Below are 17983 nucleotides of genomic sequence, written 5' to 3' on the forward strand. Positions count from 1 at the left end.
CCAAGTGCTACGTTGTCGCTACAACGGCGCGGACAATGTGTGTGCGTGTGTGTGGGAAAAACGTTTTTGAAAAATTACCAACAAAAAAGTTCACTTTATATCTAAAGTTATAGGATAAAAAGAAATATGCAAAAAGAGAATTAAATTCATGAAGCCCCATAAACTTTGTGGAAAAAATGTGAAAATGTGAATTTATTTTGCGTTGTCTGCGCAAAAACGCCTAAAAGTAGACCAGTCCCAGGAGTGACGGAAAAAATAAATTAAATTGGAAACGTGTATTCAACGAAAGGAAAGATTTGCGAAAATCGCAACGGTAAAGGTGATGAAAAGTGAAATTTTTAAAGAAAAGCGAAATTATTGTGTAATGACATTGAGTGTGGCGAGTGGCGAGCGAGTCACGACGACGACAACGGCAACAACGACGACCACGACTACAAAGACGGCGACGCGACAATTGCAAGGAGCAAGTAACAGTCGGAGTAGAAGCAGCAGGTCTACAGAAAAGCAAAAGCGCTGAAGTAGAAGGACTTTCGAAACACTGAAGTGAGCCAAAAAAACTAAAAACAGGAAAAAAGAAGAAAAAAACTATATACACGCATACGAACACAGGCGCGAACACAAAAGAATACGAATTCGAACACAAATAAAGCCATGCGGCACGCACGAACACGCAGCCACACACACACACACACAAATGAATGTATTAGAGCGCCAAGGAAGACAGACTGACTGGCTGGCCGACTGGTTGCTCTGTGTGCTGCTTTACTGTCTGACTCGCTGACTGCCAGGACGTTGGACCCTGTGTCTAATGGGCCGCCTGGACGGGTGCTCGGTTGGGCAGTCGGTCAAACTACTCGTGCGCTCGTTCGTTTTCCCCTTCGCCTCCTCTGCTTAGCCACAGCTGTGCGCTTGCAAGTCAACAGCGTTCAACAGGATGCAGCAGCATGGGTGTGCGTGTGTGCGTGTCCATGCGCTCTGGCATGCTGACTTTTCCGCGACTGCACTCGCGCGATTTCTGTGCGCCGCTTCGTGCGCGTTCGCATTGCTTGTTCGTTTTGAATTATGACATACACCTAAAGCAACACACACACACAGCTAAACATTAGAAGGAACGTAAATAAATGACATTTGGTATTTCCCTTTCGTTTATTTTGTGTGCCAGTTATTAAAAACGAAAACGCCAGAAAGTGACATAGTTTTCTCAAAGCGAAAGCGAGTTTAGCGAAAGTTTTGCGCCAACAATGAAAGCCGTGTGGTGCTCTATGATTTACGAATGCCAGAATATGAATTTTCTTCTTTAACTTTCACATGGAATGTAGCAACAAAGCGCCAGAAGAAATGACACAATTTCGCGTATGGCGCCTTAAAGTATGCTTCAGCTAAGAAATTGTGTGCCAAGAAGCAGTACTCGCAGTAGCAGCTTGATTTTGTATTTGTATGTGTGAGTGTATGCGGTGTGCTTGGGCGTTGAATTCGTTGGGGGAAAATGTTAAGGACATATCTCAAGCGATGAGTTTGTTTTACATAACGCCAACGAATTGTTGCGCACTTTATGGGGCAACCAATTTTTTTAATTCATTGGGTATTTAATCTTCGGATTGATAATCTCTTTAACTGTAGTTAATATGCATTAAAAGGGCTTACAGGTCAAATCTGGGACCTTAAAGTCTGAGGCCATGCAATAAAATTCCTCAAAGCCAGCGCCATCGGACCACTTCGACTAATTTTTAAACTTTCAGCATAACTAAATGCTTAAGAATTTGAACTGAATTATCTGAACATGCAAGGCAAGGCCGATAATATCGCGACCTGAGGTAATTAGTGAATGAAAGGTATGGTTTTATATGTATACTAGCTTTAACCCGCGGCCCCGCTCGCGTAGGAGTAGTTTTGAGGGATTTAGCATATGTATATAAAAGAATTACAAACAATAATTTCCTAGAAAATAATTTTTTATTAATAACCATAATATTACAATACCCGGTATCCGTTACTATGCCTCGTTGAATAAAATCAAAACAACCAATCAGAAAAATTTTATTTTTATTAATTTTCTATCTCAAACCGTTTTTGAACTTTGCATTTGGGTCATAGTTGAACAGCTTATGCGGATTATGAAGTCTAGAGTGTGCTATAAATAGTGGGAAATGGGAAAAAATAAGATTTTTTAGATTAAATTTAAGCAAATATTCGATTATTAGTGACGAATGAGAGTCGTGGCGCGGCCTGGGGGCTGTGGGAAGGGAGTTCCATCATAAAAGCATGCCTATAGCCTTCATTGGGTGAAAATATGAATGTATACAATTTTTTTCGTCATTTGGTGTTGTCGTTTCGTAGTGATGCGCGGACAACGTACAGACATTCTCCTTTATAGTATAAAGAAGATTTCTTACTTTTCCATTTTTTCAGGTGGAGTGCTTTTTTACAACCTGAGGACGAGAGTCGTTTAAAAATGTCGTCTGTATTAAAATGAAACCTACTTAATTGTTTGGGGTAAACTGTTTAAATTTTTCGGCATAGTCTCCTTTACCCTTATACACTTCATCCAACGCTGATCTAGTTTCTTGGTACCTTCCGAAAAATAAGATTTATTCAAGTCTGAAAAATATCCATTCGTTTCTGCCACTCATTTTTTTAAATTGGGAAACAAATAATCACTGAATATGTGAAATGTGAAATGAGTTGGAATTCTATTTCCATTAATCTTGCGACCACAACTGCTCTCGCAGGAGCTGGTGCTTTGTCCTAAAGGAAAAGCAAAATCACTCGCCTTTTTCCATGCATACGAAGGCCAAACACAAAGAAGGGGACCGTTCCGGTTGAAACTTTATGTGTGATCTTCCATGAGATGCTACTAACTAAACATAAACTCAATATGCTATCTCTTTCACTTCTCATGGGCTCTTCAAAAGGCCCTCGTATTATGCTTTATGCCACTGGAAAAATATTCTTCGGAATTCTCATCAAAGTGGTTTTCTACGGCCGCTTTCATGTCACTGTCGTGAGTAACATTTCGTCCGTAACTTTTTTTGATTTTGCAAAAATAAGGAAAAAATTATTGCCATCCACGTCTGCATAGAGCCGGTGGACAATTCCAGTGATTACCGAAGTTTTTAAGGCATCCCTCACATCCCGCGTTATGTGAACAGGCATCGCGATCGTCGAGAATTGCGATATCTAAAGCAGACAATTTTTAAATTTTTTTCATTTACAATTAATCATGTAAAAGCTCCCCAATTTATACTTTGCTAATCTGTAGGTAGCAAATAGCAGGCTACTACTCCATTCTTTCTTCGGGCAGTACTAATTTTTCGACTTTTTGAGCATTTCTCAGCTTGGGTCTCTACCGTCACTGAGGAATCGCCTGCACAGTTCGTTTTTCCTTGTTGAAATAGCTGAGCTCATTTTCCATTATATATGAAGATTTGGAAGTCCCAAGAACCGATTGTATTTCTTCAAGCTCGCCCAAGGTGAAGTGGCCTCTCAAGGCTACTAATTATGGTGGCATATAGAAGGTTAATCCCGGAGGATTGCGGATGTTTTTTCGAAGCATTTTGTAGAATTAGAGGTGGACTTATGTTAAATTATTGTTAAAAATTCCCGAAACTTAATTATCACATTTCGTAATTAGTTTCTAATGGGCTATAGTTTACGGTACATCCTCTGATGTGGTACAGCCTTTTATGCTTGAGCTCGGGCCTATAATTGGAGGCTTCTTATGAATTTGAGTCTCCTGTTGGCTCATTTAGAGCAAACCCACCCACTAACCTATAGTGAGTCTTCGTCATCCAAGGGCTACATATTCGCAGAGTGTGTACTCGAGTTTCATCGCCCAGCTCGCAAAACTGGCAGATGCTTAGTACTTATTTCCTGAAGTCATAACGAAGGCTACATTGCCCCGTGTTGTATTCAGTAAGTATTTGTAAGGCCTCTCTATCCGTTATTTCATTTCCTTCAGAACCACTTATGAAAGCAGTGAGAGAAGTGGATACTATCGAAGGCGAAAAGTCTCCGTATGCTCAGAGGAGTGGAACCTGCTGTGCCAATAGACATAAATGGGGCTCCACGTTGAAGAAATGTTAAAGCGGTTCCAAGGTGGAAATAAGTGAAGGAGGAGGAATGTTATTGAGTTAGTGGGAGCATGCTCCACTGACCACTGGAATGAGGTACAGGACATTCTGACATTTTCTACGCTTAGGAGCCTACTTGACGTTCTTTTAAAAGGAAGAATAAATTGTTTCGTCTGCCTCCCTTTTGAGCTGTCCATCCAGTATCTTATGAATTCTATGTCGTCCCAGCAACATGTCGTAATTTAATGTTTGATATACGGATTAGGTTTCAAGCATGGACCAACCTTCTCTAGTCGCCTTTAGAAAAATAAATTAACTGAAGAAGTGAAGTCCTTTGATAATTTGAAGCGCCGAAATGTCTCCGACTGTACACTGCAAAAGCTTACGTCACGCCGCTATTGAAACAGCCTTTACTTTAGGAATGTTCATACATTTCTTGAGACATTTTGCTAAAGAAAATTTGCCACTGGTTTTGATTTTGACACTCCAAGTATGCTGTAGAGCTTTTCACGCTTACGGCTAGGTTTTTCTTCCAAGCTTTACACTCATCCAAACCAAATTAAGAGAATTGAGTTCACGTATCAAAGGCTGCTCTCCCTGGTCAGCAATTTGCCAACGATTGAAATATTAAAAATTCAAAAGGATATTCGCAACAGCAGTAACGAGTAAGCGCACAAAATCTGCAGAAGTAATGTAACTCACACACACACACACACGTCGCTCACCTGGTAATGGGTCTGTTTTATGCAGCTACATACATTACTTATGATATTGTAATATATTTAAACAAGTATATGCATATTAAACAACTTGGCACATTATGCTGTAATAAGTTCTGTGTGGCACACGCAATCAGCAGCACCAACAGCTGTACGGGCAGCATAGGTAGCTTGTTCCTTGCGAGTAGCGGCTGTTGAATAAAAAATTATAAATAAATTTACGACCAGCGAAATGTTTGTGTGTGTACGTGAGTGGAGTCGACATTTGTGTGTGCGAAAGGTTGCTTGTTCAACTGTCAATGGCAATGCAACGAAGCGCGTCTGTCTACACACCGAGCCATCGAGTATGGCTGCCTACTGCTGAAAGCACCGCAATGCCACAAAAGCCACAGCCGGGTTGACGAGCTGCTCCGGCTCCAGGTGGAAGCAGCAGCATTTTTCAATACACTTCTACAACTTAATCCTTCTGGCTGTACTTCTTATGGAATTACACCTGAAACGCAAATGTTGTTGTATTGTGTGGCACAGACGTGTGTGTGTGTGCCAGTAAGAGCAAAGCGGAAGTGGCTGCTGGCTCCTGACTACAGCTGCTGTTGAATATTTCAGTTGGTTTTACCACTTCAGTCACTAAAGTCGAGCACACTTGCCGATTGCTTCTGCTGCCTCAACTACCGTTGCTGGTATCGAAGTTTTCATTGTAGTTACTGCGTTGCGTTTATTGCCACCACCAGCTCGAATCGTTATTTTGCAACGTACTTTCTATTTTTCACAGCCATTCTTATGCACAGATATGCCTCTGATTATATTTCTATTTTTATGTTCTTTTCTTGTATCCTTTTATGTGAGCATCCTGCGCTCGTATGGAATGAAGCCAAGCGCTTCAGTTAATCTCCTTGAAATGGCAAAAAAGACGCTTTTCCTTATTGTGGTTGCCTGGATATGCCAATGAAACTTGTTGGGTTCTGCAAATGTGAATTTGTGCCCTCCTTATCCTTTGAAGTGGCTTATGTGTTTATCTGCATAGTTCTGTAAATGCGTTTCTACGTACCTTTTATCCTTAGAAATGTTTTGTATAGATGTGTGTGTGGCCTCCGCAAATCTCACTGTATAGTTTTTACTATATCCGGCTCGATATTATCCAAAACTTCCTGTATCCGATCGCTGGTTCTTTCATGTGGGATTCTGGTGCGCTCGTGTATGTGTGTGTGCATGTTATATTGGTTTTTTGTTTTAATATTAACGACAGGTAAAGAGTTGCCCAGCAATAAAAGCAAATTGCATTACAGTCAACATGTGAACTTTTGTATTATTTACTTTGTGGTTCAAGTAACAGCAAATATGGTCGGCTGCGGCATGGGAAGGGCAACTTCCACTTGGATATGTTGACTATCCTCAGATGAAAGGTTGTTTTTCTAAGCAATTTGTGTTTAAATTGTTCTCTGCTGCCATTCAAATGAATCCTTCAGTAGCTATGTGAAGAGTGTTTTTTTCTATTGGTTAAGGCAGAGTGTAGTGTTGTTGCTTTGCTGATAGATAAGGGACACATTTTTCAAATTAATTTGTTTTTGTTTGGAAATGAATATCTAAAGCACTTATTTCCTTTTGGTTGTGTTGCTGTAGAGATTAAGAGGTTTTGTCATTGTGCCTCGAAAGAATTAAGCGTATTTTGGAATTTTTTTTTGCGAAACAAATAAGTCAAGTTTTGAAAAAGATACTTTATTTTACATTTCATGAGCTGTAAAAATTAATAGAAAATAAAATAGTGGCTGCGTAGCTGACTTCGACGAAACCGATTTCCTTTGAAGGGCCAAATTGAGCAACTATATCTGTAATTTATACTTGGCGGTCATAGAATAAAATTTCTTTCAATTATACAGTCAGTAGCATATTTTTCGGTATATGAAATTTGAGGAAGTTCAAAATTAAAAAAAAAACTGAATTTTTGTTTCCAAAAACTAATCAGCCAAACATCGACGACATTTGGTTCCAACAAGACTGCGCAACTTACCACACAATTGCAAGAAACAATTTGGTGACAACTTTCCTTCCAGAAGAGGTCCTATCCCCTGACCTTTTCGTTCGTAAAATTTAACACCTCTGGGTAATTTTTTATGGCACTATTGTTAAGTCATTGGCTTATGGTGACAAACCAACAACTCCTGAAGCATTGGAAGGCAATATTCAAGCCACCATTGACGCCATACGATCAGATTTATTGGAAAAATTAGTCAAAAATGGGCTAATCAAATAGACCAGTTAGGACCGGCGAATACTCGAATATTTCCAGCTGTGTTATTTCATCGCGAAATTGTTGCCTAACAAACTTTGAAAACGTTTTACTTGATCCAAACTCTCTCGTTTTATTTGAGTCATCGATGCCTAAGTTTCTAATTCGGTATGGCGCTTCAACACCGAGTACGGCCAGTATTGAGAACTGACTCTCATAAGTGTCTTGTAGACATATTTCACTCTTTTATGAACTAAAAGCGAAAGTTAAGTAGCAAGAAACTCACTTTCACAAAAAAAAGTACCACTTTTCCAACAAAAGCTACTTTCACTGTTTTTGGTTATTTTCACTTCCTGTTATTTTTACTTTTTTCACGCTTTTCACAGTTCACTCCCTGTCGTGTGTGTTTATTTTGTGTGACACATATTGCAGTGTTGCCTTTTAAGACATTTGGCGCATTGCCAATCGTTTCAGCCAGTTGACCGACATCAGAAAAAAGAAAGAAAGCCACTTTATATTTTCCACGTGAGTCAGGTAACGAAAGTTTTATAAGTAAATTGCCAACAAACAACAACAAATGTCTAAAACGTTTGCAATATCTGTGTCTATGGGCCGCTAGTGGCTCCTATTTTCGAAAAAAAGAGCTGAAATTGAATGTCGCCAGTGCTGGGGGCAGGCAACACCATATAATACGCGCGAAACCAGATCAATAATAGTAAAAAATCCAAAACAAAGGAACATAAACTGCACTGCTGATGTAACAACGGTCGTGTAGTTGCTGCAGATGCACCCCAATGCCGCACTCGAGCTGCACGCTGTTGCCTGCCACTAAAGCTGCACCTTACCGCAAATTTTGTTACATGCAACTGAGTGCGCGGCGCCAAATGGCCTCCAATGTCAGCTGTCAAGTTGAGTTTTCTGATGCTCGTTAAAAAAACAAAAACAGTGTTATTGCACAATGCCCATGTCGTGGTAGTTGCAAACGCCTTGCCACTGATTGATGGTCGCTGCATTAGCAGCTGTAACGCTGCTGTCTTCTTTCACCTCAGTGTTCTTTTTGCACTTTTGTAATTCTCGGCCACAGCTGTTGTTGGTTTTGTTGTTGCTGTTGCAGCGCATTTGTATGCAAATATTTTGCAATTACCAAGTTTCATTGCCACTTCCTGCCGTTTGGTGGTGGCCTTTGCCTTTAGCTGCTGCTTACACATTTGCGTCTCTTTAGCGCTCTTGCATCTCTGACATAAGTTGACATTAACCTTTGCTTTGCTTGCCTTTGAGGGGCATCAGCAAGTCGAGGCAGTGCCACGCACCCATAAAGCACCTAACTGGATGTGTAAGCTGCTTGCAACATGACCGCACACAAAAAAGGCACCAAAAACAAACACGAGCGGCTAATTACCACGTGCTTGGTGGTCTAGTCGTATAGGCGCGTGTGTCAGTGTATGTTTGTGGGCCCCGAAAAACAGGTTAATACGCGTCGCGATCTCTGCGCCACTTCCTTCTCTGCCACTCAGCTCTGATATGCGCTTCAACATATTTTTTTTAACTACTCGCGAGTTGATATTCTTTCTTTGTACTTCATTTTAACTTTCCCTTTTTTTATCGTTCACTTTTGGAGCGGCTTTTGTTAATTAAGTCTTGGCGTGTTTCGTGCGGCATTCATGGCCCTCACTGAACTGGTTCTTCCTCTTCTTTCTTCACTTGTAACCATTTTTATAGTTGTTGCTTGTTTCGCCTTCCCTTCTTTTCCCACTAAGGTTAATCGCTGTCCCTTCCATGACTGCTAACAACTGTATTTACATTGAAAATCCATTTAAGTTAATTTTGTTGCACGCATTTGTTCCGCCATTCCTCTATCACATTTCGGCTTCCTTCTACCATTTTCCGACTTCTGCCTCACTTTCCCAATTTTTATTAGTTTTACATAGCTTTTCTTCTTTTTCTTTCCAGTCCCCAAACCTTTTCTGTACCCATTAACACTTCATGCAACATTTACTTGCCACTCGAGTCCTCCTTTCGCTTGCACCTTACGCGTTTCTTTCTTTTCTCCGCACCAGCTAAGCGGATTACGCGTCACTTTTTGGCTTCGCTCTTCTGTTCTTCCTAAGCCACCTTGACTTCCAGCGCTTCTCCGCCCTGTGGTTGGTTCGCGCTGAAATATTTCATTACATTTTAATTGCATTTAATTGGGATTTATTAGCATTATTTTTCATAGGATTCGCTTTCTCTACCCATTTTCGATTTCATCGCCTGACTGTAGAAAATTCAAAGCCTAAAAGTATGCTTTTTTTACCAGCCTTTCATAGCGCTGTACGAATACATATATTTCGGTGTTTGCGATTAAGGCCAATTAACAGCAGCAAAAATGACTAATCGGTATAAATTCCCTTGCCAGTGTTTATTTTTTGTTGTTCTGTTAGCGTAGCTAGTCTCACAATACGACACTGTCATATCTCAAACTTCTTCTAAACCGAATTGTTTTGCTAATTTAGAGTGCAGCAGTATTGAGCATTTATCCTTTAACTAGTAACTATTTATTTATTAAACAACGAGGCTCAGAAATGCGTCATTATGAACCTCAGCTAGGGTGAGCAGCATTGCCTGGGAGACTACTTAGAGACAAACTACCTCCCACACATAGTTTTGGTTATATGGGATGCCTAGCAGAGCTCACAGATGACCACATAACCTTTTTTAGGTTCAACAATTCTCTCTTCATAAGTCTGATGAGAATTTTAGATCGGCTTTCAATTGCCAGGGAATTGTATTGTATTTGTAAAAGTCTGACTGTAATGTGAACTCACAACGTCATTTCATTCAACTATTTCTCGCCAAGTCATTTTCTACCTGACCTTTCCAACTCAGATAAAGATTTCCTCTGCCTCTGCTACCGAATACTTTCAGCCCACGAAGCCACTGGATCTTTATTTGCTGCGCTATGTCTATGTCATCGTAAAGCTCATACAGCTCATTGTTCCATCGCCTACGATACTTGTCGTCGCGAACGTGAAAAAGTCCAAAAATCCCCCGCAAAATCTTTCTTTCAAGCTCTCTAAGGGACGCGTCATCAGATATTTTCATCGTCTTAGCTCTGTGCCATACTATATGACGGGAATGATAAGACCCTTAAAAGGTGTTAGTTTAGTTTGTCGCGAGAGGACTTTACTACTTGATTGCCTACTTAGTCCAAAGTAGCACTTATTGGCAGAAAAGCTTCTACGTTGGATTTCAAGGCTAAAATTGTTATCGGTGTTATTGCTGGTTCCTAAATAAACGAAGTTTCTTAGAACCTCGATGATTCATTTGTTTATCTGCCAACAGGTAGGAAAATGTTGCGATTTCGCGCGTGATTACTCAAAAAGAAATCATTCATACTGAGCTCTCAGGCAACGAGAGGCATAACTTATATTTCGGAATAACTAAAATACAGTCGTATTGTCAGCGCCTTCGTATAGAATTCAGCTTTGTTAGGCGCCCTGTAATGTGCTTTTGGTACATAGGCACACGGCTGTAAATGAAATCGACACCAATTCAGTGCCTTTATTGCTGAATTATATTGAATATTCCAGAACTCATTCCGAGCTATCAAAAAGTTATTGGAAAATTATGACAGCTATTACAGCAAAAAAGCATAAAATCTCCAAAATAACGGTATATGTGTTCATTTGCCAACTTTTTTGCTTCCCTTCATATACATCTAATGTCGCGAGGCTCCAAAGGCATTAGTGGCCGATATTTTCAATTCAATTTCTACTATTTTAAATCTTTGAATTAGGAAGGAGACAAATTTTTCAGTTAAATCCCAAAGTAAAGTGCATGCGCAGAGCGTCTTTTCGAAATAAATAATTTATATGCATTTCTTGCAACAACAAAAACTATAAATTTTACTGCACTGATTCCCTGGTTTGTTTATTGTTTTTGTGATGTTGGTATAGTTTGGTTGGTTATGGAAGCTGGAAGCAAGACAAAAAAGCATTATGGAAATACGTGATAAGAATACAAGTGTTGCCAGATGACAGTGAATTGGAAGTGAAGGAAAACTGGAGTTCTTCTTACAGATTATTATTTACGATTACGGCTAATTATGTGGCTATATATTCACCATGACGGCTCAACTGGTTCATTTGAAACCGTGTCGGTTCCATTCAGCTAGCTTTAGCCGTATTCAGCGGCGGGTTTCTAACGAAATCTCTATGTTGATAACTAACGTATCTGGCTTAAATTCTGGTGCTTGTAGTCGTTTTCAGCATAGTAGCAAAATCCAAATTAATGGATATAACCACGTCATCAGATTTACGAGCTCAAAAGTGATAGTTTATTCAGCCAGCGGAATGAGTGTCTTAAGGGCGTACTTTCTTTTCACTCTAAGTTCACTTTCAGAAGTCTCCTGATGTCTCTCCAAGGCATATGCAAATTTTCCTTTCGCTTACATTTTCTTTTATTTTATTTTATTTATTTACGTCCATCTGGTAACTTTGCGCCAACAGCAAATGGTCGCTGCTGCATAAATCAATAAATACAGTTATATCCACGTCAGAATTGCTCAAAAATGTTGAATGTGAGAGGGCATTTGACTTTTGTTAAGCTAAAAATTGTAGCAACAAATACAAAAAAAAAAGCAAGAGAAACCGAAGACGAAGAATAAAATGTAAATGGGGGTCCTGAAAAACAACATTATTTCGTGCATTGTGTGACACATTGTGACCATGACAAAATACGAAATGACTTGTCCAATGCATTTTAAATTATTTCTTTTTAACGAAATTCGATACTTCCGAAGAGGGGCCCATCCGATGTGTGGAGTTGTGTGTTAATTCAAATGTATTTACGTATGAAAAGTGCCGGAAAAAAGCAGATGCGATGTGTTTTAGCATACTTTGCGGCGCAATATTACTCTTCGAAATGACAGGCTAATGGTGTCGACAATATCCGTTTATGAACGGAAGTGCTTCTGTTTACATGGACAGAGCTGTAAGTGTGTATTGTAGGTGTGCAAAAAAGCTGGCATACGTGAAGCCATTAATGTAAAATCATAAAAAGAATAGTTGATGTGAAGCGAAGGTGATAGGAGTTCACTTGAATTGAGTTCAGCGTGAAGAGGATATGAGAGCATGCGGAAATACAGCTGCCTACATACACACACACAAAGCTGCCCGTTGTCATGCATGTCTGCTAGTTGCAGTCGTGTCAATAAATTGACAATTTATGGCATGATAGATATGCTGGTATGCTGCAAATGAATGCACCTAGAAAACAAAAACAAAAAAAACACACATTTTTCATGTCATTCAAGCTGTGTGCAGGACAAGCGATACTTATTATATATATTACCTACATACATTTGTATATGCCACTTTCCGTTGTGTTGGTGACTGAAATATGCGTGCTGCATTCATCACTTTTGTTGTAAAATATTTTTTCAGGTAATTTATTTTCTTTGCTTGACGCATTCACAAATCCGTATGAATATTTAAAATAAGCAGATTTTCATTTAGTTCATAAATTTACAAATTCCAAAGGCCATAGGTGGAAAATCGCCAAAAGCAGACTTTTCCTTTATCTTGCTGAATTATTTAAATAGTTTTCAAATAAGACTTGTCAATAGCTAAACATTAATTTGGGCTGCAAACTAAATTGATGGGAAAAAGAGATTAGGAGAAAAGAAAAAATGTATATGAAAACTTTGTGTGAATCGAATAATTAAAGACTCAGTAAATATTCAAATGTAAATATTTAATACATATAAATTTAGAATGTGGCAAAAAGTTTAATACCTAAATTTATACAATTGTCCAAAAATATCTCAAAAAAATATAATATTTGGAAAATAAAATCTACTTATCTAGGAAGATTGAATGCAAGAAATCTTAATAGTCGGATTCAAAAAAAAAAAAAACAAAAATTAAACTACTTCCATCTAGGAACAATTTCTTTTTATCAGACATTCAATCAAAAAATTAAAAAAATGAGAAAACAAAATATTTCTGATTAGCAAAAAGTTTGTTCCAAAAAACTTTCTATTTCTCAAACATCCAGCCAAAAATTGAAAAAAAAACTTTTTTCCGAATTGAAAAACCCAAAACAAATAAGTAGTTCCGGATCTACTATAATATATATAAAACTCAACCTAGCTCAAATTTGGAGATGATTTTTGCCCATATTTACTAGACATAAAACCAGGAAAGTCACATAATTGAGCACGTAAAAAGCAAAAATTAAGAAAATTTGAAATTCTGATAAAAAAAAACAAATTATTAAATAAAAAAATGCGATTCAGAATGAAATCATAGACACATTTTTTCACCCCACATGCATAAGTAATCACAAGAAACTAAAATTCCTGGATTTTTAATAAATAAATTTCTAAAACAAAAACATAAAATTACACCAATAAATGAATAAGTTTTTCTTTATCTTGAATTTTTTGTATACAAAAATTTCAATTTTCGAAAAGAGAATTAAGGGTGAACGATATGAAGAATCTGCTTGTATCTGTAAAACAGCTCATGACATCAACGTCAAAATCGTTTTAATGACAGTTCAGTATATTGTTTATAAGCCATCAAAAGCATTTGCGTTTTGCATTTGTTGAATTTTTTTTTCTGTGATGAAATTCAAACGTAATAGTGTGATTGCGTTATATTTGGCTGGAAAATCACAACCAGTCGTGAGCTCAGTCACCTCAAAGTGAATAAAATATTTGTGTATCGCACTATAAAATGTTACAATTATACTGGTAGCATTGCAAAACGCTATGGAGGTGGACTAAAAAATCCAGAAATGGTTCGGAAAGTGAAGGCTCGACTTGAACGAAATCCACGTCGAAGTGGAAGAAAAATGACCAAAGAACCGAAAATATCACAAGACAGCATTCGACGCATATTGGAAAATGAGCTCAAGATCAAGGCTTACAAGTTCCAAAAAGCAAACGATCTTTCACACCACAAAACAAAGTTCGTTGCGAAAGAGCAAAGGAGTTGTTGCGCTTGCACGAACGTAGCGAAATTCCTAACATTATGTTTTCTGATGAAACAAATTTCCGAATTGAGCAGTTCATAAACACTCAAAACGATCGTGTTTACTTAACCGAACGCTCATACGAGAATTTGAGCCTACGTATGGCCACTCGAAGCAATTTCCCATCGCAAGTAATGGTTTGGGCCGCAGTGACCGCCGATGGACGCTCTCCAATCATTTTTATCGAGCCTGGTGTCAAAGTGAATGCGACTTATTATCGGGAAAATATTTTAGAAGCTGCTTTAGAGCCGTGGACACGCAAACATTTCGGTCGTAGACCATAGACGTTTTAACAGGACTGGGGACCATCTCATAAAGCTCGTGTGAACCAAGAATGGTTAAAAAATCATGTTCCACACTTCATTTCGTCCACACAATGGCTTTCGAATTCGCCAGACGCAAATCCGATGGACTATTCCATCTGGTCCATTTTGGAGAGCTAGGTGAGGACTAAAAAATATACCAGTATGGATGCGCTGAAAAAAGCGATTAAACGAGAATGGGCCAAAATACCTCAAGATCACATTCGTTCAGTATGTAACTCATTTTTTGACCGTTTGAAGGCTATAGTCAAGGCAAAAGGTGGTCATATCGAGCTAAAGTGAATATATGATAAAATTGTAATCATTTTTGAACATATGTAAACACGACAAATGAAATCGATAATGTTGACGAAATTGAGAAGGAAACAATAAAGCTGTCAGCACAGATACAAAAAGCTGCTTGGTTAAGTACACCTGTAAGAGTCCAAAAAATTAATCGCCAAAGATATCCTTCGAATATAATTGAACTCATAAAGGAAAAAAGAAAAATCAGAAAAAAGTGGCAGTCGATTAGGTCTCCATCACTTAAAACACAATTAAACAACCTCACCAAAACAGTGAAATATGCTATTCAAGAAAATAAAAACAGAACTTTAAATATAAAGCTACAAAACCTATCTGCAGATAAAACCTCTGATTACTCTCTATGGCGGACTACGGCACATATGAAAAGACCAATTCAACATAATCCCTCAATTAAACAGCCAAATAGCAACCAACCTTGGGCAAAAACCGATTCGGAAAAAGCTGAGTTATTTGCACAACACCTCCAAAAAATTTTTAAGCCATTTGAAACGATAAATTACACTTTGTTTCCCCATACTGTGCAAGAATCTGTTGAAATTACAAGTTTTACCACTGATGAGGTAGCAAATGAAATCTCCAAACTAAAACAAAAGAAAAGTCCAGGATTTGACTTAATCACAGCCGAAGTGCTAAAGAACTTATCTTACAAAGCGCTAATCAAACTCACTTTAATAATGAATGCATGCATTGAATTTAAATACATACCAATGCATTGGAAAATTTCTGAAATTAAAATGATCCCAAAGCCAGGGAAAAATCCCAACGAAGTCACATCTTACCGCCCAATAGCATTACTCCCAGCCATCGGAAAGCTATTTGAAAAACTATTTTCCAAACGATTAAAGGATATAATTTCTAATAAACAATTAATACCATCTCACCAATTTGGATTTCGAGAAAAACATTCAACGATAGATCAGATACATCGTATAGTACACATCATAGAAGAGGCCATAGAAAACAATCAAGTGTGTTCAGCAATATTCCTTGATATCGCACAGGCGTTTGATAAAGTGTGGCACGAAGGTCTAATCCGTAAGCTCAGAGCGATGCTCCCATATCAATATACTTTGCTATTGGAATCATATCTCACAGACAGATATTTTAGAGTGAAACAAAGACAAGCATACTCAAACATTAAAAAAATTGAAGCTGGTGTACCACAAGGCAGCATTCTTGGGCCAGTACTGTATTTGCTCTATACTGCAGATCTACCTGTTTCAAATACAAGTAAGATAGCCACTTTTGCTGATGACACGTGTATCTTAGCCTATGGAAATAACGCAAATGAATCAACTAGAAAGTTACAGGCATCGATAGACGGAGTTGTCGCATGGACTGAAAACTGGAGAATCAAACTAAATGAAAGCAAGTCTGTTCACGTAGACTTTACAAACAAGAAAATAGCCTATAACCCAGTGAAAATATCATCTGCTACTGTTCCATATAGTAATACAGCAAAATACTTGGGTATGACTTTGGATGCAAAGCTCAAATGGAAAGAACATGTCAAAATTAAAGCAACTGAAATCAACTTAAAAATTAAAAAAATGAAATGGTTAATTGGCAGAAAGTCTACATTGTCAATACAGAATAAATTATTAATATACAACCAAGTAGTTAACCCGGTATGGACATACGGCATTCAATTATGGGGATGTACCACTAAATCAAACATTGAAGCTGTACAACGCCTGCAGAATAAGATTCTCAGAGACATGGTCAACGCACCTTGGTATGTGCGAAATCACGACCTGCACAAGGATCTGTCGGTGAAAAAAGTCGCTGATATAATCCAAATTCTTGCAAGTAACCATGAAACCAGGCTGAAAGAGCACATAAACCCGGAGGCCGCAGAGCTTACCAAAACAGTCTGCACAAGAAGACTTCGAAGAACTAAGCCACGAGATTTAGTCGCCAACGCTGTATAATTGTTTGTAAAATATTTATAATTGTTTTTAAATTTCAATGTTAAGGATAGAATAATGTTACTTGTTAGCTTATGCTAGGCGTAATACCATGAAATGTATACAAATTTTATAACGTTTCAATAAAAAAAAAAAAAAAAAAAAAAAAAAAAATTTTTGAACAATTTTGTCTTTGAAATCAATAACAACTAATTTCACACAAAAAAGTTATGGTGTTTTGAATAGGTAACACTTCATATCGTCCACCCTGTATATCCATATTAAATAAAAAAGGAGAATAAAATATATCTACTTTTTTAACATCTTCAAAAAATCCCAAAATCCAAAAAAGTACACTTAAGACAAATAAATAATATTTTTTGTTGGCTACTTTATTTATAAAACACTTTATTTTCAAGAAACATGCATCATAATATTAAATAAGTAAAATAAATTTTGTGCTCTCATTTTTTGATGAACTTTTCCAAAATGAAAAAAAAATCTTCTTACTTCAATTTTATATATTATATGTAAAAAATTTAGTCTTCGAAAAGCCCAATTGAGTTTTTTTGAAATAATAAAATAATAATAATTCCGAATATCTGGGAATCTTCTTAAGTTTTCGGCTTCCCGAATATATGGCGATAATAAAAGGGTGAACTTATGGCAGTAATAAAAGTCGTGGCATTGGTACAGTGTGAACGTATAGCGGAATATGATATCTACCTTTTCACTGATATCTAGGCGACGATAAAACCGCCAACAAAGCAGTTGAGAATTTCCAAGGTAGCCCTGAAATGAGACTAGTTTTCTAAGTCATCCGCATAAAGCTGTTAGCGCTAATTTTAATATTTCTTACTGGGTTTTTGTTGGCGCAAATGAAGAAAAAATCCTCTATGAATGTATTAAATTGCCCACAATAATATGTACATACATACATACATATGTACATCTTGTATTTATAAATGATTTATGCATTCACTTTCTTTGCTGGTCGTCATTCATTGTCTTCACATTTTGTCTTCCCCTTCCTTATTTTTGCTTCGATATCTGCTCCTTATCTGCTATTTTTGGCAACTTAATTATTTGTAAACATAAATAAATTGCGGCCACTGCTATGTTGATGAGTGAGTTTATGTGTACTTGTGGGAGTGTGTGTGAGAGCTCGTTTGTATTGAAACGTAACCAGGATATGCGATTGGTTTAATTTCACATTTGATGCGTTTGCCAATTGCTGACGACAGCACCTCTGTTGATGGTCTGAAAGGGATTTTTAATTTGTGTGAAAAGTGGGTAGAGAGCTTTAAGAGTGGCACGAAGGCATAAAGGAGAAATTAATGGCTTTAAGTGTGGAATTATTATCGTATAGGCTATTAGTATTAAATATATATAGAGTAATGTGGGCGAATGTGAT

The 17983-nt window shown here is 37.7% G+C and overlaps 1 protein-coding gene across 13 annotated transcripts in view; it reads left to right on the forward strand.

Annotated features, from left to right (window-relative positions):
* Positions 1–17983, forward strand: part of LOC128859310 (potassium voltage-gated channel protein eag) — a 180798-nt gene continuing 162815 nt past the window's right edge. For 10 of the 13 annotated variants that reach the window (XM_054096198.1, XM_054096205.1, XM_054096203.1 and 7 more), the window contains exon 1: positions 1–543. The gene's annotated coding sequence lies outside the window, so the exon portion shown is untranslated. The remainder of the gene's footprint in view (positions 544–17983) is intronic. The other 3 variants (XM_054096201.1, XM_054096200.1, XM_054096202.1) reach the window with 2 other exon arrangements.

The sequence above is a fragment of the Anastrepha ludens genome, chromosome 3, assembly GCF_028408465.1.
Source record: "Anastrepha ludens isolate Willacy chromosome 3, idAnaLude1.1, whole genome shotgun sequence".
In the NCBI taxonomy this organism is placed as follows: Eukaryota; Metazoa; Arthropoda; class Insecta; order Diptera; family Tephritidae; genus Anastrepha; species Anastrepha ludens.